Source organism: Pongo abelii, chromosome X (assembly GCF_028885655.2).
Source record: "Pongo abelii isolate AG06213 chromosome X, NHGRI_mPonAbe1-v2.0_pri, whole genome shotgun sequence".
In the NCBI taxonomy this organism is placed as follows: Eukaryota; Metazoa; Chordata; class Mammalia; order Primates; family Hominidae; genus Pongo; species Pongo abelii.
Genome location: NC_072008.2, coordinates 60,416,661 through 60,443,173, shown reverse-complemented (window position 1 = coordinate 60,443,173; position 26,513 = coordinate 60,416,661).

Genomic DNA, 26,513 nt, shown 5'->3' with positions numbered 1-26,513 from the left:
ACTCTTTTTAAAGTTTCTGCAAGTGGATATTTGGAGCTCTTTCAGGCCTTGGTTGGAAACGTGAATATCTTCACACAAAAACTAGACAGAAGCATTCTCAGAAACTGCTTTGTGTTGTGTGCGCTCAACACACAGAGTTGAACCCTGCTTTTGATAGAGCACTTTAGAAACACTCTCTTTGCAGAATTTGCAAGTGTTCATTTGGAGCGCTTTGAAGCGTACGGTGGAAAAGGAAACAACTTCACATAAAAACTAAACAGAAGCACTCTAAGAAACAGCTTTCTGATGTGTGCATTCAACTAACGGAGTGGAACCTTCCTTTGGATAGAGCAGCTTTGTAACAGTGTATTTGCAGAAACTGCAAGAGGATATTTGGAGCTCTTTGAAGCGTTCGTGGGAAACGGGACTATCTTCACATAAAAACGAGACAGAAGTGTTCTCTGAAACTGCTTTGTGTTGTGTGCATTCAACTCACACAGGTGAACCTTTCTTTGGACAGAGCAGTTTGAAACACTCTTTTCGTAGAATCTGCAAGTGTTCATTCGGTGGGCTTTGAGGCCTATGGTGGAATAGGAAACATCTTCACATAAAACCTAGACAGAAGCATTCTTTGAAACTTCTTTATGATGTGTGCATTCAACTCACAGAGTTGAACCTTCCTTTTCATGGAGCAGTTTGGGAAGAGCCTTTGTGCAGCCTCTGCAAGTGGATATTTGGAGCTCTTTCAGGCCTTCGTTAGAAACGGGAATATCTTCCCATAAAAACTGGACAGAAGCATTCTCACAAACTGCTTTGTGATGTGTGTGTTCAACTCACAGAGTGGAACCTTTCCTTTGCTAGAGCAGTTTTGAAACACTCTTTTTGTAGAATCTGCAAGTGTTCGTTTGGAGCGCTTTGAGGCCTATGGTGGAAAAGGAAATATCTTCACATAGAAACGAGACAGAAGCATTCTCAGAAACCTCTTTATGATGTGTGCATTCAACTCAGAGAGATAAGCCTTCCTTTAGATAGAGCAGTTTTGAAACTCTGTTTTTGCAGAATCTGCAAGTGGATATTTGGAGCCCTTTCAGGCCTTCGTTGGAAACGGGAATATCTTCACATGAAAACGAAACAGAAGCGTTCTGTGAAACTGCTTTGTGTAGTATGAATCCAACTCACAGAGTTGAACACTTCTTTTGAAGGAGCAGTTTTGAAACACTCTTTTGGTAGAATCTGCAATTGTTCATTAGGAGCGCTTTGAGGCCTATTGTGGAAGACTAAATACCTGCACATAATATCCAGACACAAGCATTCTCTGAAAGTTCTTTAGGATGTGTGCTTTCAACTCACAGTGTTCCACCTTTCTTTTGAAAGAGCAGTTTTGAAACACTCTTTTTAAAGTTTCTGCAAGTGGATATTTGGAGCTCTTTCAGGCCTTGGTTGGAAAGGTGAATATCTTCACACAAAAACTAGACAGAAGCATTCTCAGAAACTGCTTTGTGTTGTGTGCGCTCAACACACAGAGTTGAACCCTGCTTTTGATAGAGCACTTTAGAAACACTCTCTTTGCAGAATTTGCAAGTGTTCATTTGGAGCGCTTTGAAGCGTACGGTGGAAAAGGAAACAACTTCACATAAAAACTAAACAGAAGCACTCTAAGAAACAGCTTTCTGATGTGTGCATTCAACTAACGGAGTGGAACCTTCCTTTGGATAGAGCAGCTTTGTAACAGTGTATTTGCAGAAACTGCAAGAGGATATTTGGAGCTCTTTGAAGCGTTCGTGGGAAACGGGACTATCTTCACATAAAAACGAGACAGAAGTGTTCTCTGAAACTGCTTTGTGTTGTGTGCATTCAACTCACACAGGTGAACCTTTCTTTGGACAGAGCAGTTTGAAACACTCTTTTCGTAGAATCTGCAAGTGTTCATTCGGTGGGCTTTGAGGCCTATGGTGGAATAGGAAACATCTTCACATAAAACCTAGACAGAAGCATTCTTTGAAACTTCTTTATGATGTGTGCATTCAACTCACAGAGTTGAACCTTCCTTTTCATGGAGCAGTTTGGGAAGAGCCTTTGTGCAGCCTCTGCAAGTGGATATTTGGAGCTCTTTCAGGCCTTCGTTAGAAACGGGAATATCTTCCCATAAAAACTGGACAGAAGCATTCTCACAAACTGCTTTGTGATGTGTGTGTTCAACTCACAGAGTGGAACCTTTCCTTTGCTAGAGCAGTTTTGAAACACTCTTTTTGTAGAATCTGCAAGTGTTCGTTTGGAGCGCTTTGAGGCCTATGGTGGAAAAGGAAATATCTTCACATAGAAACGAGACAGAAGCATTCTCAGAAACCTCTTTATGATGTGTGCATTCAACTCAGAGAGATAAGCCTTCCTTTAGATAGAGCAGTTTTGAAACTCTGTTTTTGCAGAATCTGCAAGTGGATATTTGGAGCCCTTTCAGGCCTTCGTTGGAAACGGGAATATCTTCACATGAAAACGAAACAGAAGCGTTCTGTGAAACTGCTTTGTGTGGTATGAATCCAACTCACAGAGTTGAACACTTCTTTTGAAGGAGCAGTTTTGAAACACTCTTTTGGTAGAATCTGCAATTGTTCATTAGGAGCGCTTTGAGGCCTATGGTGGAAGACTAAATACCTGCACATAATATCCAGACACAAGCATTCTCTGAAAGTTCTTTAGGATGTGTGCTTTCAACTCACAGTGTTCCACCTTTCTTTTGAAAGAGCAGTTTTGAAACACTCTTTTTAAAGTTTCTGCAAGTGGATATTTGGAGCTCTTTCAGGCCTTGGTTGGAAAGGTGAATATCTTCACACAAAAACTAGACAGAAGCATTCTCAGAAACTGCTTTGTGTTGTGTGCGCTCAACACACAGAGTTGAACCCTGCTTTTGATAGAGCACTTTAGAAACACTCTCTTCGCAGAATTTGCAAGTGTTCATTTGGAGGGCTTTGAAGCGTACGGTGGAAAAGGAAACAACTTCACATAAAAACTAAACAGAAGCACTCTAAGAAACAGCTTTCTGATGTGTGCATTCAACTAACGGAGTGGAACCTTCCTTTGGATAGAGCAGCTTTGTAACAGTGTATTTGCAGAAACTGCAAGAGGATATTTGGAGCTCTTTGAAGCGTTCGTGGGAAACGGGACTATCTTCACATAAAAACGAGACAGAAGTGTTCTCTGAAACTGCTTTGTGTTGTGTGCATTCAACTCACACAGGTGAACCTTTCTTTGGACAGAGCAGTTTGAAACACTCTTTTCGTAGAATCTGCAAGTGTTCATTCGGTGGGCTTTGAGGCCTATGGTGGAATAGGAAACATCTTCACATAAAACCTAGACAGAAGCATTCTTTGAAACTTCTTTATGATGTGTGCATTCAACTCACAGAGTTGAACCTTCCTTTTCATGGAGCAGTTTGGGAAGAGCCTTTGTGCAGCCTCTGCAAGTGGATATTTGGAGCTCTTTCAGGCCTTCGTTAGAAACGGGAATATCTTCCCATAAAAACTGGACAGAAGCATTCTCACAAACTGCTTTGTGATGTGTGTGTTCAACTCACAGAGTGGAACCTTTCCTTTGCTAGAGCAGTTTTGAAACACTCTTTTTGTAGAATCTGCAAGTGTTCGTTTGGAGCGCTTTGAGGCCTATGGTGGAAAAGGAAATATCTTCACATAGAAACGAGACAGAAGCCTTCTCAGAAACCTCTTTATGATGTGTGCAATCAACTCAGAGAGATAAGCCTTCCTTTTGATAGAGCAGTTTTGAAACTCTGTTTTTGCAGAATCTGCAAGTGGATATTTGGAGCCCTTTCAGGCCTTCGTTGGAAACGGGAATATCTTCACATGAAAACGAAACAGAAGCGTTCTGTGAAACTGCTTTGTGTAGTATGAATCCAACTCACAGAGTTGAACACTTCTTTTGAAGGAGCAGTTTTGAAACACTCTTTTGGTAGAATCTGCAGTTGTTCATTAGGAGCGCTTTGAGGCCTATGGTGGAAGACTAAATACCTGCACATAATATCCAGACACAAGCATTCTCTGAAAGTTCTTTAGGATGTGTGCTTTCAACTCACAGTGTTCCACCTTTCTTTTGAAAGAGCAGTTTTGAAACACTCTTTTAAAAGTTTCTGCAAGTGGATATTTGGAGCTCTTTCAGGCCTTGGTTGGAAAGGTGAATATCTTCACACAAAAACTAGACAGAAGCATTCTCAGAAACTGCTTTGTGTTGTGTGCGCTCAACACACAGAGTTGAACCCTGCTTTTGATAGAGCACTTTAGAAACACTCTCTTTGCAGAATTTGCAAGTGTTCATTTGGAGCGCTTTGAAGCGTACGGTGGAAAAGGAAACAACTTCACATAAAAACTAAACAGAAGCACTCTAAGAAACAGCTTTCTGATGTGTGCATTCAACTAACGGAGTGGAACCTTCCTTTGGATAGAGCAGCTTTGTAACAGTGTATTTGCAGAAACTGCAAGAGGATATTTGGAGCTCTTTGAAGCGTTCGTGGGAAACGGGACTATCTTCACATAAAAACGAGACAGAAGTGTTTTCTGAAACTGCTTTGTGTTGTATGCATTCAACTCACACAGGTGAACCTTTCTTTGGACAGAGCAGTTTGAAACACTCTTTTCGTAGAATCTGCAAGTGTTCATTCGGTGGGCTTTGAGGCCTATGGTGGAATAGGAAACATCTTCACATAAAACCTAGACAGAAGCATTCTTTGAAACTTCTTTATGATGTGTGCATTCAACTCACAGAGTTGAACCTTCCTTTTCATGGAGCAGTTTGGGAAGAGCCTTTGTGCAGCCTCTGCAAGTGGATATTTGGAGCTCTTTCAGGCCTTTGTTAGAAACGGGAATATCTTCCCATAAAAACTGGACAGAAGCATTCTCACAAACTGCTTTGTGATGTGTGTGTTCAACTCACAGAGTGGAACCTTTCCTTTGCTAGAGCAGTTTTGAAACACTCTTTTTGTAGAATCTGCAAGTGTTCGTTTGGAGCGCTTTGAGGCCTATGGTGGAAAAGGAAATATCTTCACATAGAAACGAGACAGAAGCATTCTCAGAAACCTCTTTATGATGTGTGCATTCAACTCAGAGAGATAAGCCTTCCTTTTGATAGAGCAGTTTTGAAACTCTGTTTTTGCAGAATCTGCAAGTGGATATTTGGAGCCCTTTCAGGCCTTCGTTGGAAACGGGAATATCTTCACATGAAAACGAAACAGAAGCGTTCTGTGAAACTGCTTTGTGTGGTATGAATCCAACTCACAGAGTTGAACACTTCTTTTGAAGGAGCAGTTTTGAAACACTCTTTTGGTAGAATCTGCAATTGTTCATTAGGAGCGCTTTGAGGCCTATGGTGGAAGACTAAATACCTTCACATAATATCCAGACACAAGCATTCTCTGAAAGTTCTTTAGGATGTGTGCTTTCAACTCACAGTGTTCCACCTTTCTTTTGAAAGAGCAGTTTTGAAACACTCTTTTTAAAGTTTCTGCAAGTGGATATTTGGAGCTCTTTCAGGCCTTGGTTGGAAACGTGAATATCTTCACACAAAAACTAGACAGAAGCATTCTCAGAAACTGCTTTGTGTTGTGTGCGCTCAACACACAGAGTTGAACCCTGCTTTTGATAGAGCACTTTAGAAACACTCTCTTTGCAGAATTTGCAAGTGTTCATTTGGAGCGCTTTGAAGCGTACGGTGGAAAAGGAAACAACTTCACATAAAAACTAAACAGAAGCACTCCAAGAAACAGCTTTCTGATGTGTGCATTCAACTAACGGAGTGGAACCTTCCTTTGGATAGAGCAGCTTTGTAACAGTGTATTTGCAGAAACTGCAAGAGGATATTTGGAGCTCTTTGAAGCGTTCGTGGGAAACGGGACTATCTTCACATAAAAACGAGACAGAAGTGTTCTCTGAAACTGCTTTGTGTTGTATGCATTCAACTCACACAGGTGAACCTTTCTTTGGATAGAGCAGTTTGAAACACTCTTTTCGTAGAATCTGCAAGTGTTCATTCGGTGGGCTTTGAGGCCTATGGTGGAATAGGAAACATCTTCACATAAAACCTAGACAGAAGCATTCTTTGAAACTTCTTTATGATGTGTGCATTCAACTCACAGAGTTGAACCTTCCTTTTCATGGAGCAGTTTGGGAAGAGCCTTTGTGCAGCCTCTGCAAGTGGATATTTGGAGCTCTTTCAGGCCTTCGTTAGAAACGGGAATATCTTCCCATAAAAACTGGACAGAAGCATTCTCACAAACTGCTTTGTGATGTGTGTGTTCAACTCACAGAGTGGAACCTTTCCTTTGCTAGAGCAGTTTTGAAACACTCTTTTTGTAGAATCTGCAAGTGTTCGTTTGGAGCGCTTTGAGGCCTATGGTGGAAAAGGAAATATCTTCACATAGAAACGAGACAGAAGCCTTCTCAGAAACCTCTTTATGATGTGTGCATTCAACTCAGAGAGATAAGCCTTCCTTTTGATAGAGCAGTTTTGAAACTCTGTTTTTGCAGAATCTGCAAGTGGATATTTGGAGCCCTTTCAGGCCTTCGTTGGAAACGGGAATATCTTCACATGAAAACGAAACAGAAGCGTTCTGTGAAACTGCTTTGTGTAGTATGAATCCAACTCACAGAGTTGAACACTTCTTTTGAAGGAGCAGTTTTGAAACACTCTTTTGGTAGAATCTGCAATTGTTCATTAGGAGCGCTTTGAGGCCTATGGTGGAAGACTAAATACCTTCACATAATATCCAGACACAAGCATTCTCTGAAAGTTCTTTAGGATGTGTGCTTTCAACTCACAGTGTTCCACCTTTCTTTTGAAAGAGCAGTTTTGAAACACTCTTTTTAAAGTTTCTACAAGTGGATATTTGGAGCTCTTTCAGGCCTTGGTTGGAAAGGTGAATATCTTCACACAAAAACTAGACAGAAGCATTCTCAGAAACTGCTTTGTGTTGTGTGCGCTCAACACACAGAGTTGAACCCTGCTTTTGATAGAGCACTTTAGAAACACTCTCTTTGCAGAATTTGCAAGTGTTCATTTGGAGCGCTTTGAAGCGTACGGTGGAAAAGGAAACAACTTCACATAAAAACTAAACAGAAGCACTCTAAGAAACAGCTTTCTGATGTGTGCATTCAACTAACGGAGTGGAACCTTCCTTTGGATAGAGCAGCTTTGTAACAGTGTATTTGCAGAAACTGCAAGAGGATATTTGGAGCTCTTTGAAGCGTTCGTGGGAAACGGGACTATCTTCACATAAAAACGAGACAGAAGTGTTCTCTGAAACTGCTTTGTGTTGTGTGCATTCAACTCACACAGGTGAACCTTTCTTTGGACAGAGCAGTTTGAAACACTCTTTTCGTAGAATCTGCAAGTGTTCATTCGGTGGGCTTTGAGGCCTATGGTGGAATAGGAAACATCTTCACATAAAACCTAGACAGAAGCATTCTTTGAAACTTCTTTATGATGTGTGCATTCAACTCACAGAGTTGAACCTTCCTTTTCATGGAGCAGTTTGGGAAGAGCCTTTGTGCAGCCTCTGCAAGTGGATATTTGGAGCTCTTTCAGGCCTTCGTTAGAAACGGGAATATCTTCCCATAAAAACTGGACAGAAGCATTCTCACAAACTGCTTTGTGATGTGTGTGTTCAACTCACAGAGTGGAACCTTTCCTTTGCTAGAGCAGTTTTGAAACACTCTTTTTGTAGAATCTGCAAGTGTTCGTTTGGAGCGCTTTGAGGCCTATGGTGGAAAAGGAAATATCTTCACATAGAAACGAGACAGAAGCCTTCTCAGAAACCTCTTTATGATGTGTGCAATCAACTCAGAGAGATAAGCCTTCCTTTTGATAGAGCAGTTTTGAAACTCTGTTTTTGCAGAATCTGCAAGTGGATATTTGGAGCCCTTTCAGGCCTTCGTTGGAAACGGGAATATCTTCACATGAAAACGAAACAGAAGCGTTCTGTGAAACTGCTTTGTGTGGTATGAATCCAACTCACAGAGTTGAACACTTCTTTTGAAGGAGCAGTTTTGAAACACTCTTTTGGTAGAATCTGCAGTTGTTCATTAGGAGCGCTTTGAGGCCTATGGTGGAAGACTAAATACCTGCACATAATATCCAGACACAAGCATTCTCTGAAAGTTCTTTAGGATGTGTGCTTTCAACTCACAGTGTTCCACCTTTCTTTTGAAAGAGCAGTTTTGAAACACTCTTTTAAAAGTTTCTGCAAGTGGATATTTGGAGCTCTTTCAGGCCTTGGTTGGAAAGGTGAATATCTTCACACAAAAACTAGACAGAAGCATTCTCAGAAACTGCTTTGTGTTGTGTGCGCTCAACACACAGAGTTGAACCCTGCTTTTGATAGAGCACTTTAGAAACACTCTCTTTGCAGAATTTGCAAGTGTTCATTTGGAGCGCTTTGAAGCGTACGGTGGAAAAGGAAACAACTTCACATAAAAACTAAACAGAAGCACTCTAAGAAACAGCTTTCTGATGTGTGCATTCAACTAACGGAGTGGAACCTTCCTTTGGATAGAGCAGCTTTGTAACAGTGTATTTGCAGAAACTGCAAGAGGATATTTGGAGCTCTTTGAAGCGTTCGTGGGAAACGGGACTATCTTCACATAAAAACGAGACAGAAGTGTTTTCTGAAACTGCTTTGTGTTGTATGCATTCAACTCACACAGGTGAACCTTTCTTTGGACAGAGCAGTTTGAAACACTCTTTTCGTAGAATCTGCAAGTGTTCATTCGGTGGGCTTTGAGGCCTATGGTGGAATAGGAAACATCTTCACATAAAACCTAGACAGAAGCATTCTTTGAAACTTCTTTATGATGTGTGCATTCAACTCACAGAGTTGAACCTTCCTTTTCATGGAGCAGTTTGGGAAGAGCCTTTGTGCAGCCTCTGCAAGTGGATATTTGGAGCTCTTTCAGGCCTTTGTTAGAAACGGGAATATCTTCCCATAAAAACTGGACAGAAGCATTCTCACAAACTGCTTTGTGATGTGTGTGTTCAACTCACAGAGTGGAACCTTTCCTTTGCTAGAGCAGTTTTGAAACACTCTTTTTGTAGAATCTGCAAGTGTTCGTTTGGAGCGCTTTGAGGCCTATGGTGGAAAAGGAAATATCTTCACATAGAAACGAGACAGAAGCATTCTCAGAAACCTCTTTATGATGTGTGCATTCAACTCAGAGAGATAAGCCTTCCTTTTGATAGAGCAGTTTTGAAACTCTGTTTTTGCAGAATCTGCAAGTGGATATTTGGAGCCCTTTCAGGCCTTCGTTGGAAACGGGAATATCTTCACATGAAAACGAAACAGAAGCGTTCTGTGAAACTGCTTTGTGTGGTATGAATCCAACTCACAGAGTTGAACACTTCTTTTGAAGGAGCAGTTTTGAAACACTCTTTTGGTAGAATCTGCAATTGTTCATTAGGAGCGCTTTGAGGCCTATGGTGGAAGACTAAATACCTTCACATAATATCCAGACACAAGCATTCTCTGAAAGTTCTTTAGGATGTGTGCTTTCAACTCACAGTGTTCCACCTTTCTTTTGAAAGAGCAGTTTTGAAACACTCTTTTTAAAGTTTCTGCAAGTGGATATTTGGAGCTCTTTCAGGCCTTGGTTGGAAACGTGAATATCTTCACACAAAAACTAGACAGAAGCATTCTCAGAAACTGCTTTGTGTTGTGTGCGCTCAACACACAGAGTTGAACCCTGCTTTTGATAGAGCACTTTAGAAACACTCTCTTTGCAGAATTTGCAAGTGTTCATTTGGAGCGCTTTGAAGCGTACGGTGGAAAAGGAAACAACTTCACATAAAAACTAAACAGAAGCACTCCAAGAAACAGCTTTCTGATGTGTGCATTCAACTAACGGAGTGGAACCTTCCTTTGGATAGAGCAGCTTTGTAACAGTGTATTTGCAGAAACTGCAAGAGGATATTTGGAGCTCTTTGAAGCGTTCGTGGGAAACGGGACTATCTTCACATAAAAACGAGACAGAAGTGTTCTCTGAAACTGCTTTGTGTTGTATGCATTCAACTCACACAGGTGAACCTTTCTTTGGATAGAGCAGTTTGAAACACTCTTTTCGTAGAATCTGCAAGTGTTCATTCGGTGGGCTTTGAGGCCTATGGTGGAATAGGAAACATCTTCACATAAAACCTAGACAGAAGCATTCTTTGAAACTTCTTTATGATGTGTGCATTCAACTCACAGAGTTGAACCTTCCTTTTCATGGAGCAGTTTGGGAAGAGCCTTTGTGCAGCCTCTGCAAGTGGATATTTGGAGCTCTTTCAGGCCTTCGTTAGAAACGGGAATATCTTCCCATAAAAACTGGACAGAAGCATTCTCACAAACTGCTTTGTGATGTGTGTGTTCAACTCACAGAGTGGAACCTTTCCTTTGCTAGAGCAGTTTTGAAACACTCTTTTTGTAGAATCTGCAAGTGTTCGTTTGGAGCGCTTTGAGGCCTATGGTGGAAAAGGAAATATCTTCACATAGAAACGAGACAGAAGCCTTCTCAGAAACCTCTTTATGATGTGTGCATTCAACTCAGAGAGATAAGCCTTCCTTTTGATAGAGCAGTTTTGAAACTCTGTTTTTGCAGAATCTGCAAGTGGATATTTGGAGCCCTTTCAGGCCTTCGTTGGAAACGGGAATATCTTCACATGAAAACGAAACAGAAGCGTTCTGTGAAACTGCTTTGTGTAGTATGAATCCAACTCACAGAGTTGAACACTTCTTTTGAAGGAGCAGTTTTGAAACACTCTTTTGGTAGAATCTGCAATTGTTCATTAGGAGCGCTTTGAGGCCTATGGTGGAAGACTAAATACCTTCACATAATATCCAGACACAAGCATTCTCTGAAAGTTCTTTAGGATGTGTGCTTTCAACTCACAGTGTTCCACCTTTCTTTTGAAAGAGCAGTTTTGAAACACTCTTTTTAAAGTTTCTGCAAGTGGATATTTGGAGCTCTTTCAGGCCTTGGTTGGAAAGGTGAATATCTTCACACAAAAACTAGACAGAAGCATTCTCAGAAACTGCTTTGTGTTGTGTGCGCTCAACACACAGAGTTGAACCCTGCTTTTGATAGAGCACTTTAGAAACACTCTCTTTGCAGAATTTGCAAGTGTTCATTTGGAGCGCTTTGAAGCGTACGGTGGAAAAGGAAACAACTTCACATAAAAACTAAACAGAAGCACTCTAAGAAACAGCTTTCTGATGTGTGCATTCAACTAACGGAGTGGAACCTTCCTTTGGATAGAGCAGCTTTGTAACAGTGTATTTGCAGAAACTGCAAGAGGATATTTGGAGCTCTTTGAAGCGTTCGTGGGAAACGGGACTATCTTCACATAAAAACGAGACAGAAGTGTTCTCTGAAACTGCTTTGTGTTGTGTGCATTCAACTCACACAGGTGAACCTTTCTTTGGACAGAGCAGTTTGAAACACTCTTTTCGTAGAATCTGCAAGTGTTCATTCGGTGGGCTTTGAGGCCTATGGTGGAATAGGAAACATCTTCACATAAAACCTAGACAGAAGCATTCTTTGAAACTTCTTTATGATGTGTGCATTCAACTCACAGAGTTGAACCTTCCTTTTCATGGAGCAGTTTGGGAAGAGCCTTTGTGCAGCCTCTGCAAGTGGATATTTGGAGCTCTTTCAGGCCTTCGTTAGAAACGGGAATATCTTCCCATAAAAACTGGACAGAAGCATTCTCACAAACTGCTTTGTGATGTGTGTGTTCAACTCACAGAGTGGAACCTTTCCTTTGCTAGAGCAGTTTTGAAACACTCTTTTTGTAGAATCTGCAAGTGTTCGTTTGGAGCGCTTTGAGGCCTATGGTGGAAAAGGAAATATCTTCACATAGAAACGAGACAGAAGCATTCTCAGAAACCTCTTTATGATGTGTGCATTCAACTCAGAGAGATAAGCCTTCCTTTAGATAGAGCAGTTTTGAAACTCTGTTTTTGCAGAATCTGCAAGTGGATATTTGGAGCCCTTTCAGGCCTTCGTTGGAAACGGGAATATCTTCACATGAAAACGAAACAGAAGCGTTCTGTGAAACTGCTTTGTGTGGTATGAATCCAACTCACAGAGTTGAACACTTCTTTTGAAGGAGCAGTTTTGAAACACTCTTTTGGTAGAATCTGCAATTGTTCATTAGGAGCGCTTTGAGGCCTATGGTGGAAGACTAAATACCTTCCCATAATATCCAGACACAAGCATTCTCTGAAAGTTCTTTAGGATGTGTGCTTTCAACTCACAGTGTTCCACCTTTCTTTTGAAAGAGCAGTTTTGAAACACTCTTTTAAAAGTTTCTGCAAGTGGATATTTGAAGCTCTTTCAGGCCTTGGTTGGAAAGGTGAATATCTTCACACAAAAACTAGACAGAAGCATTCTCAGAAACTGCTTTGTGTTGTGTGCGCTCAACACACAGAGTTGAACCCTGCTTTTGATAGAGCACTTTAGAAACACTCTCTTTGCAGAATTTGCAAGTGTTCATTTGGAGCGCTTTGAAGCGTACGGTGGAAAAGGAAACAACTTCACATAAAAACTAAACAGAAGCACTCTAAGAAACAGCTTTCTGATGTGTGCATTCAACTAACGGAGTGGAACCTTCCTTTGGATAGAGCAGCTTTGTAACAGTGTATTTGCAGAAACTGCAAGAGGATATTTGGAGCTCTTTGAAGCGTTCGTGGGAAACGGGACTATCTTCACATAAAAACGAGACAGAAGTGTTCTCTGAAACTGCTTTGTGTTGTATGCATTCAACTCACACAGGTGAACCTTTCTTTGGACAGAGCAGTTTGAAACACTCTTTTCGTAGAATCTGCAAGTGTTCATTCGGTGGGCTTTGAGGCCTATGGTGGAATAGGAAACATCTTCACATAAAACCTAGACAGAAGCATTCTTTGAAACTTCTTTATGATGTGTGCATTCAACTCACAGAGTTGAACCTTCCTTTTCATGGAGCAGTTTGGGAAGAGCCTTTGTGCAGCCTCTGCAAGTGGATATTTGGAGCTCTTCCAGGCCTTTGTTAGAAACGGGAATATCTTCCCATAAAAACTGGACAGAAGCATTCTCACAAACTGCTTTGTGATGTGTGTGTTCAACTCACAGAGTGGAACCTTTCCTTTGCTAGAGCAGTTTTGAAACACTCTTTTTGTAGAATCTGCAAGTGTTCGTTTGGAGCGCTTTGAGGCCTATGGTGGAAAAGGAAATATCTTCATATAGAAACGAGACAGAAGCATTCTCAGAAACCTCTTTATGATGTGTGCATTCAACTCAGAGAGATAAGCCTTCCTTTAGATAGAGCAGTTTTGAAACTCTGTTTTTGCAGAATCTGCAAGTGGATATTTGGAGCCCTTTCAGGCCTTCGTTGGAAACGGGAATATCTTCACATGAAAACGAAACAGAAGCGTTCTGTGAAACTGCTTTGTGTGGTATGAATCCAACTCACAGAGTTGAACACTTCTTTTGAAGGAGCAGTTTAGAAACACTCTTTTGGTAGAATCTGCAATTGTTCATTAGGAGCGCTTTGAGGCCTATGGTGGAAGACTAAATACCTTCACATAATATCCAGACACAAGCATTCTCTGAAAGTTCTTTAGGATGTGTGCTTTCAACTCACAGTGTTCCACCTTTCTTTTGAAAGAGCAGTTTTGAAACACTCTTTTTAAAGTTTCTGCAAGTGGATATTTGGAGCTCTTTCAGGCCTTGGTTGGAAAGGTGAATATCTTCACACAAAAACTAGACAGAAGCATTCTCAGAAACTGCTTTGTGTTGTGTGCGCTCAACACACAGAGTTGAACCCTGCTTTTGATAGAGCACTTTAGAAACACTCTCTTTGCAGAATTTGCAAGTGTTCATTTGGAGCGCTTTGAAGCGTACGGTGGAAAAGGAAACAACTTCACATAAAAACTAAACAGAAGCACTCTAAGAAACAGCTTTCTGATGTGTGCATTCAACTAACGGAGTGGAACCTTCCTTTGGATAGAGCAGCTTTGTAACAGTGTATTTGCAGAAACTGCAAGAGGATATTTGGAGCTCTTTGAAGCGTTCGTGGGAAACGGGACTATCTTCACATAAAAACGAGACAGAAGTGTTCTCTGAAACTGCTTTGTGTTGTATGCATTCAACTCACACAGGTGAACCTTTCTTTGGACAGAGCAGTTTGAAACACTCTTTTCGTAGAATCTGCAAGTGTTCATTCGGTGGGCTTTGAGGCCTATGTTGGAATAGGAAACATCTTCACATAAAACCTAGACAGAAGCATTCTTTGAAACTTCTTTATGATGTGTGCATTCAACTCACAGAGTTGAACCGTCCTTTTCATGGAGCAGTTTGGGAAGAGCCTTTGTGCAGCCTCTGCAAGTGGATATTTGGAGCTCTTTCAGGCCTTCGTTAGAAACGGGAATATCTTCCCATAAAAACTGGACAGAAGCATTCTCACAAACTGCTTTGTGATGTGTGTGTTCAACTCACAGAGTGGAACCTTTCCTTTGCTAGAGCAGTTTTTAAACACTCTTTTTGTAGAATCTGCAAGTGTTCGTTTGGAGCGCTTTGAGGCCTATGGTGGAAAAGGAAATATCTTCACATAGAAACGAGACAGAAGCCTTCTCAGAAACCTCTTTATGATGTGTGCATTCAACTCAGAGAGATAAGCCTTCCTTTTGATAGAGCAGTTTTGAAACTCTGTTTTTGCAGAATCTGCAAGTGGATATTTGGAGCCCTTTCAGGCCTTCGTTGGAAACGGGAATATCTTCACATGAAAACGAAACAGAAGCGTTCTGTGAAACTGCTTTGTGTGGTATGAATCCAACTCACAGAGTTGAACACTTCTTTTGAAGGAGCAGTTTTGAAACACTCTTTTGGTAGAATCTGCAATTGTTCATTAGGAGCGCTTTGAGGCCTATGGTGGAAGACTAAATACCTTCACATAATATCCAGACACAAGCATTCTCTGAAAGTTCTTTAGGATGTGTGCTTTCAACTCACAGTGTTCCACCTTTCTTTTGAAAGAGCAGTTTTGAAACACTCTTTTTAAAGTTTCTGCAAGTGGATATTTGGAGCTCTTTCAGGCCTTCGTTAGAAACGTGAATATCTTCACATAAAAACTAGACAGAAGCATTCTCAGAAACTGCTTTGTGTTGTGTGCGCTCAACACACAGAGTTGAACCCTGCTTTTGATAGAGCACTTTAGAAACACTCTCTTTGCAGAATTTGCAAGTGTTCATTTGGAGCGCTTTGAAGCGTACGTTGGAAAAGGAAACAACTTCACATAAAAACTAAACAGAAGCACTCTAAGAAACAGCTTTCTGATGTATGCATTCAACAAACAGAGTGGAACCTTCCTTTGGATAGAGCAGCTTTGTAACAGTGTATTTGCAGAAACTGCAAGAGGATATTTGGAGCTCTTTGAAGCGTTCGTGGGAAACGGGACTATCTTCACATAAAAACGAGACAGAAGTGTTCTCTGAAACTGCTTTGTGTTGTATGCATTCAACTCACACAGGTGAACCTTTCTTTGGATAGAGCAGTTTGAAACACTCTTTTCGTAGAATCTGCAAGTGTTCATTCGGTGGGCTTTCAGGCCTATGGTGGAATAGGAAACATCTTCACATAAAACCTAGACAGAAGCATTCTTTGAAACTTCTTTATGATGTGTGCATTCAACTCACAGAGTTGAACCTTCCTTTTCATGGAGCAGTTTGGGAAGAGCCTTTGTGCAGCCTCTGCAAGTGGATATTTGGAGCTCTTTCAGGCCTTCGTTAGAAACGGGAATATCTTCCCATAAAAACTGGACAGAAGCATTCTCACAAACTGCTTTGTGATGTGTGTGTTCAACTCACAGAGTGGAACCTTTCCTTTGCTAGAGCAGTTTTGAAACACTCTTTTTGTAGAATCTGCAAGTGTTCGTTTGGAGCGCTTTGAGGCCTATGGTGGAAAAGGAAATATCTTCACATAGAAACGAGACAGAAGCCTTCTCAGAAACCTCTTTATGATGTGTGCATTCAACTCAGAGAGATAAGCCTTCCTTTTGATAGAGCAGTTTTGAAACTCTGTTTTTGCAGAATCTGCAAGTGGATATTTGGAGCCCTTTCAGGCCTTCGTTGGAAACGGGAATATCTTCACATGAAAACGAAACAGAAGCGTTCTGTGAAACTGCTTTGTGTGGTATGAATCCAACTCACAGAGTTGAACACTTCTTTTGAAGGAGCAGTTTTGAAACACTCTTTTGGTAGAATCTGCAATTGTTCATTAGGAGCGCTTTGAGGCCTATGGTGGAAGACTAAATACCTTCCCATAATATCCAGACACAAGCATTCTCTGAAAGTTCTTTAGGAAGTGTGCTTTCAACTCACAGTGTTCCACCTTTCTTTTGAAAGAGCAGTTTTGAAACACTCTTTTTAAAGTTTCTGCAAGTGGATATTTGGAGCTCTTTCAGGCCTTCGTTAGAAACGTGAATATCTTCACATAAAAACTAGACAGAAGCATTCTCAGAAACTGCTTTGTGTTGTGTGCGCTCAACACACAGCGTTGAACCCTGCTTTTGATAGAGCACTTTAGAAACACTCTCTTTGCAGAATTTGCAAGTGTTCATTTGGAGCGCTTTGAAGCGTACGGTGGAAAAGGAAACAACTTCACATAAAAACTAAACAGAAGCACTCTAAGAAACAGCTTTCTGATGTATGCATTCAACTAACAGAGTGGAACCTTCCTTTGGATAGAGCAGCTTTGTAACAGTGTATTTGCAGAAACTGCAAGAGGATATTTGGAGCTCTTTGAAGCGTTCGTGGGAAACGGGACTATCTTCACATAAAAACGAGACAGAAGTGTTCTCTGAAACTGCTTTGTGTTGTATGCATTCAACTCACACAGGTGAACCTTTCTTTGGATAGAGCAGTTTGAAACACTCTTTTCGTAGAATCTGCAAGTGTTCATTCGGTGGGCTTTGAGGCCTATGGTGGAATAGGAAACATCTTCACATAAAACCTAGACAGAAGCATTCTTTGAAACTTCTTTATGATGTGTGCATTCAACTCACAGAGTTGAACCTTCCTTTTCATGGAGCAGTTTGGGAAGAGCCTTTGTGCAGCCTCTGCAAGTGGATATTTGGAGCTCTTTCAGGCCTTCGTTAGAAACGGGAATATCTTCCCATAAAAACTGGACTGAAGCATTCTCACAAACTTCTTTGTGATGTGTGTGTTCAACTCACAGAGTGGAACCTTTCCTTTGCTAGAGCAGTTTTGAAACACTCTTTTTGTAGAATCTGCAAGTGTTCGTTTGGAGCGCTTTGAGGCCTATGGTGGAAAAGGAAATATCTTCACATAGAAACGAGACAGAAGCCTTCTCAGAAACCTCTTTATGATGTGTGCATTCAACTCAGAGAGATAAGCCTTCCTTTTGATAGAGCAGTTTTGAAACTCTGTTTTTGCAGAATCTGCAAGTGGATATTTGGAGCCCTTTCAGGCCTTCGTTGGAAACGGGAATATCTTCACATGAAAACGAAACAGAAGCGTTCTGTGAAACTGCTTTGTGTGGTATGAATCCAACTCACAGAGTTGAACACTTCTTTTGAAGGAGCAGTTTTGAAACACTCTTTTGGTAGAATCTGCAGTTGTTCATTAGGAGCGCTTTGATTCCTATGGTGGAAGACTAAATACCTTCCCATAATATCCAGACACAAGCATTCTCTGAAAGTTCTTTAGGATGTGTGCTTTCAACTCACAGTGTTCCACCTTTCTTTTGAAAGAGCAGTTTTGAAACACTCTTTTTAAAGTTTCCGCAAGTGGATATTTGGAGCTCTTTCAGGCCTTGGTTGGAAAGGTGAATATCTTCACACAAAAACTAGACAGAAGCATTCTCAGAAACTGCTTTGTGTTGTGTGCGCTCAACACACAGAGTTGAACCCTGCTTTTGATAGAGCACTTTAGAAACACTCTCTTTGCAGAATTTGCAAGTGTTCATTTGGAGCGCTTTGAAGCGTACGGTGGAAAAGGAAACAACTTCACATAAAAACTAAACAGAAGCACTCTAAGAAACAGCTTTCTGATGTGTGCATTCAACTAACAGAGTGGAACCTTCCTTTGGATAGAGCAGCTTTGTAACAGTGTATTTGCAGAAACTGCAAGAGGATATTTGGAGCTCTTTGAAGCGTTCGTGGGAAATGGGACTATCTTCACATAAAAACGAGACAGAAGTGTTCTCTGAAACTGCTTTGTGTTGTATGCATTCAACTCACACAGGTGAACCTTTCTTTGGATAGAGCAGTTTGAAACACTCTTTTCGTAGAATCTGCAAGTGTTCATTCGGTGGGCTTTGAGGCCTATGGTGGAATAGGAAACATCTTCACATAAAACCTAGACAGAAGCATTCTTTGAAACTTCTTTATGATGTGTGCATTCAACTCACAGAGTTGAACCTTCCTTTTCATGGAGCAGTTTGGGAAGAGCCTTTGTGCAGCCTCTGCAAGTGGATATTTGGAGCTCTTTCAGGCCTTCGTTAGAAACGGGAATATCTTCCCATAAAAACTGGACAGAAGCATTCTCACAAACTGCTTTGTGATGTGTGTGTTCAACTCACAGAGTGGAACCTTTCCTTTGCTAGAGCAGTTTTGAAACACTCTTTTTGTAGAATCTGCAAGTGTTCGTTTGGAGCGCTTTGAGGCCTATGGTGGAAAAGGAAATATCTTCACATAGAAACGAGACAGAAGCCTTCTCAGAAACCTCTTTATGATGTGTGCATTCAACTCAGAGAGATAAGCCTTCCTTTTGATAGAGCAGTTTTGAAACTCTGTTTTTGCAGAATCTGCAAGTGGATATTTGGAGCCCTTTCAGGCCTTCGTTGGAAACGGGAATATCTTCACATGAAAACGAAACAGAAGCGTTCTGTGAAACTGCTTTGTGTAGTATGAATCCAACTCACAGAGTTGAACACTTCTTTTGAAGGAGCAGTTTTGAAACACTCTTTTGGTAGAATCTGCAGTTGTTCATTAGGAGCGCTTTGAGGCCTATGGTGGAAGACTAAATACCTGCACATAATATCCAGACACAAGCATTCTCTGAAAGTTCTTTAGGAAGTGTGCTTTCAACTCACAGTGTTCCACCTTTCTTTTGAAAGAGCAGTTTTGAAACACTCTTTTTAAAGTTTCTGCAAGTGGATATTTGGAGCTCTTTCAGGCCTTGGGTGGAAAGGTGAATATCTTCACATAAAAACTAGACAAAAGCATTCTCAGAAACTGCTTTGTGTTGTGTGCGCTCAACACACAGCGTTGAACCCTGCTTTTGATAGAGCACTTTAGAAACACTCTCTTTGCAGAATTTGCAAGTGTTCATTTGGAGCGCTTTGAAGCGTACGGTGGAAAAGGAAACAACTTCACATAAAAACTAAACAGAAGCACTCTAAGAAACAGCTTTCTGATGTATGCATTCAACTAACAGAGTGGAACCTTCCTTTGGATAGAGCAGCTTTGTAACAGTGTATTTGCAGAAACTGCAAGAGGATATTTGGAGCTCTTTGAAGCGTTCGTGGGAAACGGGACTATCTTCACATAAAAACGAGACAGAAGTGTTCTCTGAAACTGCTTTGTGTTGTATGCATTCAACTCACACAGGTGAACCTTTCTTTGGATAGAGCAGTTTGAAACACTCTTTTCGTAGAATCTGCAAGTGTTCATTCGGTGGGCTTTGAGGCCTATGGTGGAATAGGAAACATCTTCACATAAAACCTAGACAGAAGCATTCTTTGAAACTTCTTTATGATGTGTGCATTCAACTCACAGAGTTGAACCTTCCTTTTCATGGAGCAGTTTGGGAAGAGCCTTTGTGCAGCCTCTGCAAGTGGATATTTGGAGCTCTTTCAGGCCTTCGTTAGAAACGGGAATATCTTCCCATAAAAACTGGACTGAAGCATTCTCACAAACTGCTTTGTGATGTGTGTGTTCAACTCACAGAGTGGAACCTTTCCTTTGCTAGAGCAGTTTTGAAACACTCTTTTTGTAGAATCTGCAAGTGTTCGTTTGGAGCGCTTTGAGGCCTATGGTGGAAAAGGAAATATCTTCACATAGAAACGAGACAGAAGCCTTCTCAGAAACCTCTTTATGATGTGTGCATTCAACTCAGAGAGATAAGCCTTCCTTTTGATAGAGCAGTTTTGAAACTCTGTTTTTGCAGAATCTGCAAGTGGATATTTGGAGCCCTTTCAGGCCTTCGTTGGAAACGGGAATATCTTCACATGAAAACGAAACAGAAGCGTTCTGTGAAACTGCTTTGTGTGGTATGAATCCAACTCACAGAGTTGAACACTTCTTTTGAAGGAGCAGTTTTGAAACACTCTTTTGGTAGAATCTGCAGTTGTTCATTAGGAGCGCTTTGATTCCTATGGTGGAAGACTAAATACCTTCCCATAATATCCAGACACAAGCATTCTCTGGAAGTTCTTTAGGATGTGTGCTTTCAACTCACAGTGTTCCACCTTTCTTTTGAAAGAGCAGTTTTGAAACACTCTTTTTAAAGTTTCTGCAAGTGGATATTTGGAGCTCTTTCAGGCCTTGGTTGGAAAGGTGAATATCTTCACACAAAAACTAGACAGAAGCATTCTCAGAAACTGCTTTGTGTTGTGTGCGCTCAACACACAGAGTTGAACCCTGCTTTTGATAGAGCACTTTAGAAACACTCTCTTTGCAGAATTTGCAAGTGTTCATTTGGAGCGCTTTGAAGCGTACGGTGGAAAAGGAAACAACTTCACATAAAAACTAAACAGAAGCACTCTAAGAAACAGCTTTCTGATGTGTGCATTCAACTAACAGAGTGGAACCTTCCTTTGGATAGAGCAGCTTTGTAACAGTGTATTTGCAGAAACTGCAAGAGGATATTTGGAGCTCTTTGAAGCGTTCGTGGGAAACGGGACTATCTTCACATAAAAACGAGACAGAAGTGTTCTCTGAAACTGCTTTGTGTTGTATGCATTCAACTCACACAGGTGAACCTTTCTTTGGATAGAGCAGTTTGAAACACTCTTTTCGTAGAATCTGCAAGTGTTCATTCGGTGGGCTTTGAGGCCTATGGTGGAATAGGAAACATCTTCACATAAAACCTAGACAGAAGCATTCTTTGAAACTTCTTTATGATGTGTGCATTCAACTCACAGAGTTGAACCTTCCTTTTCATGGAGCAGTTTGGGAAGAGCCTTTGTGCAGCCTCTGCAAGTGGATATTTGGAGCTCTTTCAGGCCTTCGTTAGAAACGGGAATATCTTCCCATAAAAACTGGACAGAAGCATTCTCACAAACTGCTTTGTGATGTGTGTGTTCAACTCACAGAGTGGAACCTTTCCTTTGCTAGAGCAGTTTTGAAACACTCTTTTTGTAGAATCTGCAAGTGTTCGTTTGGAGCGCTTTGAGGCCTATGGTGGTAAAGGAAATATCTTCACATAGAAACGAGACAGAAGCCTTCTCAGAAACCTCTTTATGATGTGTGCATTCAACTCAGAGAGATAAGCCTTCCTTTTGATAGAGCAGTTTTGAAACTCTGTTTTTGCAGAATCTGCAAGTGGATATTTGGAGCCCTTTCAGGCCTTCGTTGGAAACGGGAATATCTTCACATGAAAACGAAACAGAAGCGTTCTGTGAAACTGCTTTGTGTGGTATGAATCCAACTCACAGAGTTGAACACTTCTTTTGAAGGAGCAGTTTTGAAACACTCTTTTGGTAGAATCTGCAATTGTTCATTAGGAGCGCTTTGATTCCTATGGTGGAAGACTAAATACCTTCCCATAATATCCAGACACAAGCATTCTCTGGAAGTTCTTTAGGATGTGTGCTTTCAACTCACAGTGTTCCACCTTTCTTTTGAAAGAGCAGTTTTGAAACACTCTTTTTAAAGTTTCTGCAAGTGGATATTTGGAGCTCTTTCAGGCCTTGGGTGGAAAGGTGAATATCTTCACACAAAAACTAGACAGAAGCATTCTCAGAAACTGCTTTGTGTTGTGTGCGCTCAACACACAGAGTTGAACCCTGCTTTTGATAGAGCACTTTAGAAACACTCTCTTTGCAGAATTTGCAAGTGTTCATTTGGAGCGCTTTGAAGCGTACGGTGGAAAAGGAAACAACTTCACATAAAAACTAAACAGAAGCACTCTAAGAAACAGCTTTCTGATGTGTGCATTCAACTAACAGAGTGGAACCTTCCTTTGGATAGAGCAGCTTTGTAACAGTGTATTTGCAGAAACTGCAAGAGGATATTTGGAGCTCTTTGAAGCGTTCGTGGGAAACGGGACTATCTTCACATAAAAACGAGACAGAAGTGTTCTCTGAAACTGCTTTGTGTTGTATGCATTCAACTCACACAGGTGAACCTTTCTTTGGATAGAGCAGTTTGAAACACTCTTTTCGTAGAATCTGCAAGTGTTCATTCGGTGGGCTTTGAGGCCTATGGTGGAATAGGAAACATCTTCACATAAAACCTAGACAGAAGCATTCTTTGAAACTTCTTTATGATGTGTGCATTCAACTCACAGAGTTGAACCTTCCTTTTCATGGAGCAGTTTGGGAAGAGCCTTTGTGCAGCCTCTGCAAGTGGATATTTGGAGCTCTTTCAGGCCTTCGTTAGAAACGGGAATATCTTCCCATAAAAACTGGACAGAAGCATTCTCACAAACTGCTTTGTGATGTGTGTGTTCAACTCACAGAGTGGAACCTTTCCTTTGCTAGAGCAGTTTTGAAACACTCTTTTTGTAGAATCTGCAAGTGTTCGTTTGGAGCGCTTTGAGGCCTATGGTGGAAAAGGAAATATCTTCACATAGAAACGAGACAGAAGCCTTCTCAGAAACCTCTTTATGATGTGTGCATTCAACTCAGAGAGATAAGCCTTCCTTTTGATAGAGCAGTTTTGAAACTCTGTTTTTGCAGAATCTGCAAGTGGATATTTGGAGCCCTTTCAGGCCTTCGTTGGAAACGGGAATATCTTCACATGAAAACGAAACAGAAGCGTTCTGTGAAACTGCTTTGTGTAGTATGAATCCAACTCACAGAGTTGAACACTTCTTTTGAAGGAGCAGTTTTGAAACACTCTTTTGGTAGAATCTGCAGTTGTTCATTAGGAGCGCTTTGAGGCCTATGGTGGAAGACTAAATACCTTCACATAATATCCAGACACAAGCATTCTCTGGAAGTTCTTTAGGATGTGTGCTTTCAACTCACAGTGTTCCACCTTTCTTTTGAAAGAGCAGTTTTGAAACACTCTTTTTAAAGTTTCTGCAAGTGGATATTTGGAGCTCTTTCAGGCCTTGGTTGGAAAGGTGAATATCTTCACACAAAAACTAGACAGAAGCATTCTCAGAAACTGCTTTGTGTTGTGTGCGCTCAACACACAGAGTTGAACCCTGCTTTTGATAGAGCACTTTAGAAACACTCTCTTTGCAGAATTTGCAAGTGTTCATTTGGAGCGCTTTGAAGCGTACGGTGGAAAAGGAAACAACTTCACATAAAAACTAAACAGAAGCACTCTAAGAAACAGCTTTCTGATGTGTGCATTCAACTAACAGAGTGGAACCTTCCTTTGGATAGAGCAGCTTTGTAACAGTGTATTTGCAGAAACTGCAAGAGGATATTTGGAGCTCTTTGAAGCGTTCGTGGGAAACGGGACTATCTTCACATAAAAACGAGACAGAAGTGTTCTCTGAAACTGCTTTGTGTTGTATGCATTCAACTCACACAGGTGAACCTTTCTTTGGATAGAGCAGTTTGAAACACTCTTTTCGTAGAATCTGCAAGTGTTCATTCTGTGGGCTTTGAGGCCTATGGTGGAATAGGAAACATCTTCACATAAAACCTAGACAGAAGCATTCTTTGAAACTTCTTTATGATGTGTGCATTCAACTCACAGAGTTGAACCTTCCTTTTCATGGAGCAGTTTGGGAAGAGCCTTTGTGCAGCCTCTGCAAGTGGATATTTGGAGCTCTTTCAGGCCTTCGTTAGAAACGGGAATATCTTCCCATAAAAACTGGACAGAAGCATTCTCACAAACTGCTTTGTGATGTGTGTGTTCAACTCACAGAGTGGAACCTTTCCTTTGCTAGAGCAGTTTTGAAACACTCTTTTTGTAGAATCTGCAAGTGTTCGTTTGGAGCGCTTTGAGGCCTATGGTGGAAAAGGAAATATCTTCACATAGAAACGAGACAGAAGCCTTCTCAGAAACCTCTTTATGATGTGTGCATTCAAGTCAGGGAGATAAGCCTTCCTTTTGATAGAGCAGTTTTGAAACTCTGTTTTTGCAGAATCTGCAAGTGGATATTAGGAGCCCTTTCAGGCCTTCGTTGGAAACGGGAATATCTTCACATGAAAACGAAACAGAAGCGTTCTGTGAAACTGCTTTGTGTGGTATGAATCCAACTCACAGATTTGAACACTTCTTTTGAAGGAGCAGTTTTGAAACACTCTTTTGGTAGAATCTGCAATTGTTCATTAGGAGCGCTTTGAGGCCTATGGTGGAAGACTAAATACCTTCACATAATATCCAGACACAAGCATTCTCTGAAAGTTCTTTAGGATGTGTGCTTTCAACTCACAGTGTTCCACCTTTCTTTTGAAAGAGCAGTTTTGAAACACTCTTTTTAAAGTTTCTACAAGTGGATATTTGGAGCTCTTTCAGGCCTTGGATGGAAAGGTGAATATCTTCACATAAAAACTAGACAGAAGCATTCTCAGAAACTGCTTTGTGTTGTGTGCGCTCAACACACAGAGTTGAACCCTGCTTTTGATAGAGCACTTTAGAAACACTCTCTTTGCAGAATCTGCAAGTGTTCATTTGGAGCGCTTTGAAGCGTACGGTGGAAAAGGAAACAACTTCACATAAAAACTAAACAGAAGCACTCTAAGAAACAGCTTTCTGATGTGTGCATTCAACTAACAGAGTGGAACCTTCCTTTGGATAGAGCAGCTTTGTAACAGTGTATTTGCAGAAACTGCAAGAGGATATTTGGAGCTCTTTGAAGCGTTCGTGGGAAACGGGACTATCTTCACATAAAAACCAGACAGAAGTGTTCTCTGAAACTGCTTTGTGTTGTATGCATTCAACTCACACAGGTGAACCTTTCTTTGGATAGAGCAGTTTGAAACACTCTTTTTGTAGAATCTGCAAGTGTTCATTCGGTGGGCTTTGAGGCCTATGGTGGAATAGGAAACATCTTCACATAAAACCTAGACAGAAGCATTCTTTGAAACTTCTTTATGATGTGTGCATTCAACTCACAGAGTTGAACCTTCCTTTTCATGGAGCAGTTTGGGAAGAGCCTTTGTGCAGCCTCTGCAAGTGGATATTGTGAGCTCTTTCAGGCCTTCGTTAGAAACGGGAATATCTTCCCATAAAAACTGGACTGAAGTATTCTCACAAACTGCTTTGTGATGTGTGTGTTCAACTCACAGAGTGGAACCTTTCCTTTGCTAGAGCAGTTTTGAAACACTCTTTTTGTAGAATCTGCAAGTGTTCGTTTGGAGCGCTTTGAGGCCTATGGTGGAAAAGGAAATATCTTCACATAGAAACGAGACAGAAGCCTTCTCAGAAACCTCTTTATGATGTGTGCATTCAACTCAGAGAGATAAGCCTTCCTTTTGATAGAGCAGTTTTGAAACTCTGTTTTTGCAGAATCTGCAAGTGGATATTTGGAGCCCTTTCAGGCCTTCGTTGGAAACGGGAATATCTTCACATGAAAACGAAACAGAAGCGTTCTGTGAAACTGCTTTGTGTAGTATGAATCCAACTCACAGAGTTGAACACTTCTTTTGAAGGAGCAGTTTTGAAACACTCTTTTGGTAGAATCTGCAGTTGTTCATTAGGAGCGCTTTGAGGCCTATGGTGGAAGGCTAAATACCTTCACATAATATCCAGACACAAGCATTCTCTGGAAGTTCTTTAGGATGTGTGCTTTCAACTCACAGTGTTCCACCTTTCTTTTGAAAGAGCAGTTTTGAAACACTCTTTTTAAAGTTTCTGCAAGTGGATATTTGGAGCTCTTTCAGGCCTTGGTTGGAAAGGTGAATATCTTCACACAAAAACTAGACAGAAGCATTCTCAGAAACTGCTTTGTGTTGTGTGCGCTCAACACACAGAGTTGAACCCTTCTTTTGATAGAGCACTTTAGAAACACTCTCTTTGCAGAATTTGCAAGTGTTCATTTGGAGCGCTTTGAAGCGTACGGTGGAAAAGGAAACAACTTCACATAAAAACTAAACGGAAGCACTCTAAGAAACAGCTTTCTGATGTGTGCATTCAACTAACAGAGTGGAACCTTCCTTTGGATAGAGCAGCTTTGTAACAGTGTATTTGCAGAAACTGCAAGAGGATATTTGGAGCTCTTTGAAGCGTTCGTGGGAAACGGGACTATCTTCACATAAAAACGAGACAGAAGTGTTCTCTGAAGCTGCTTTGTGTTGTATGCGTTCAACTCACACAGGTGAACCTTTCTTTGGATAGAGCAGTTTGAAACACTCTTTTCGTAGAATCTGCAAGTGTTC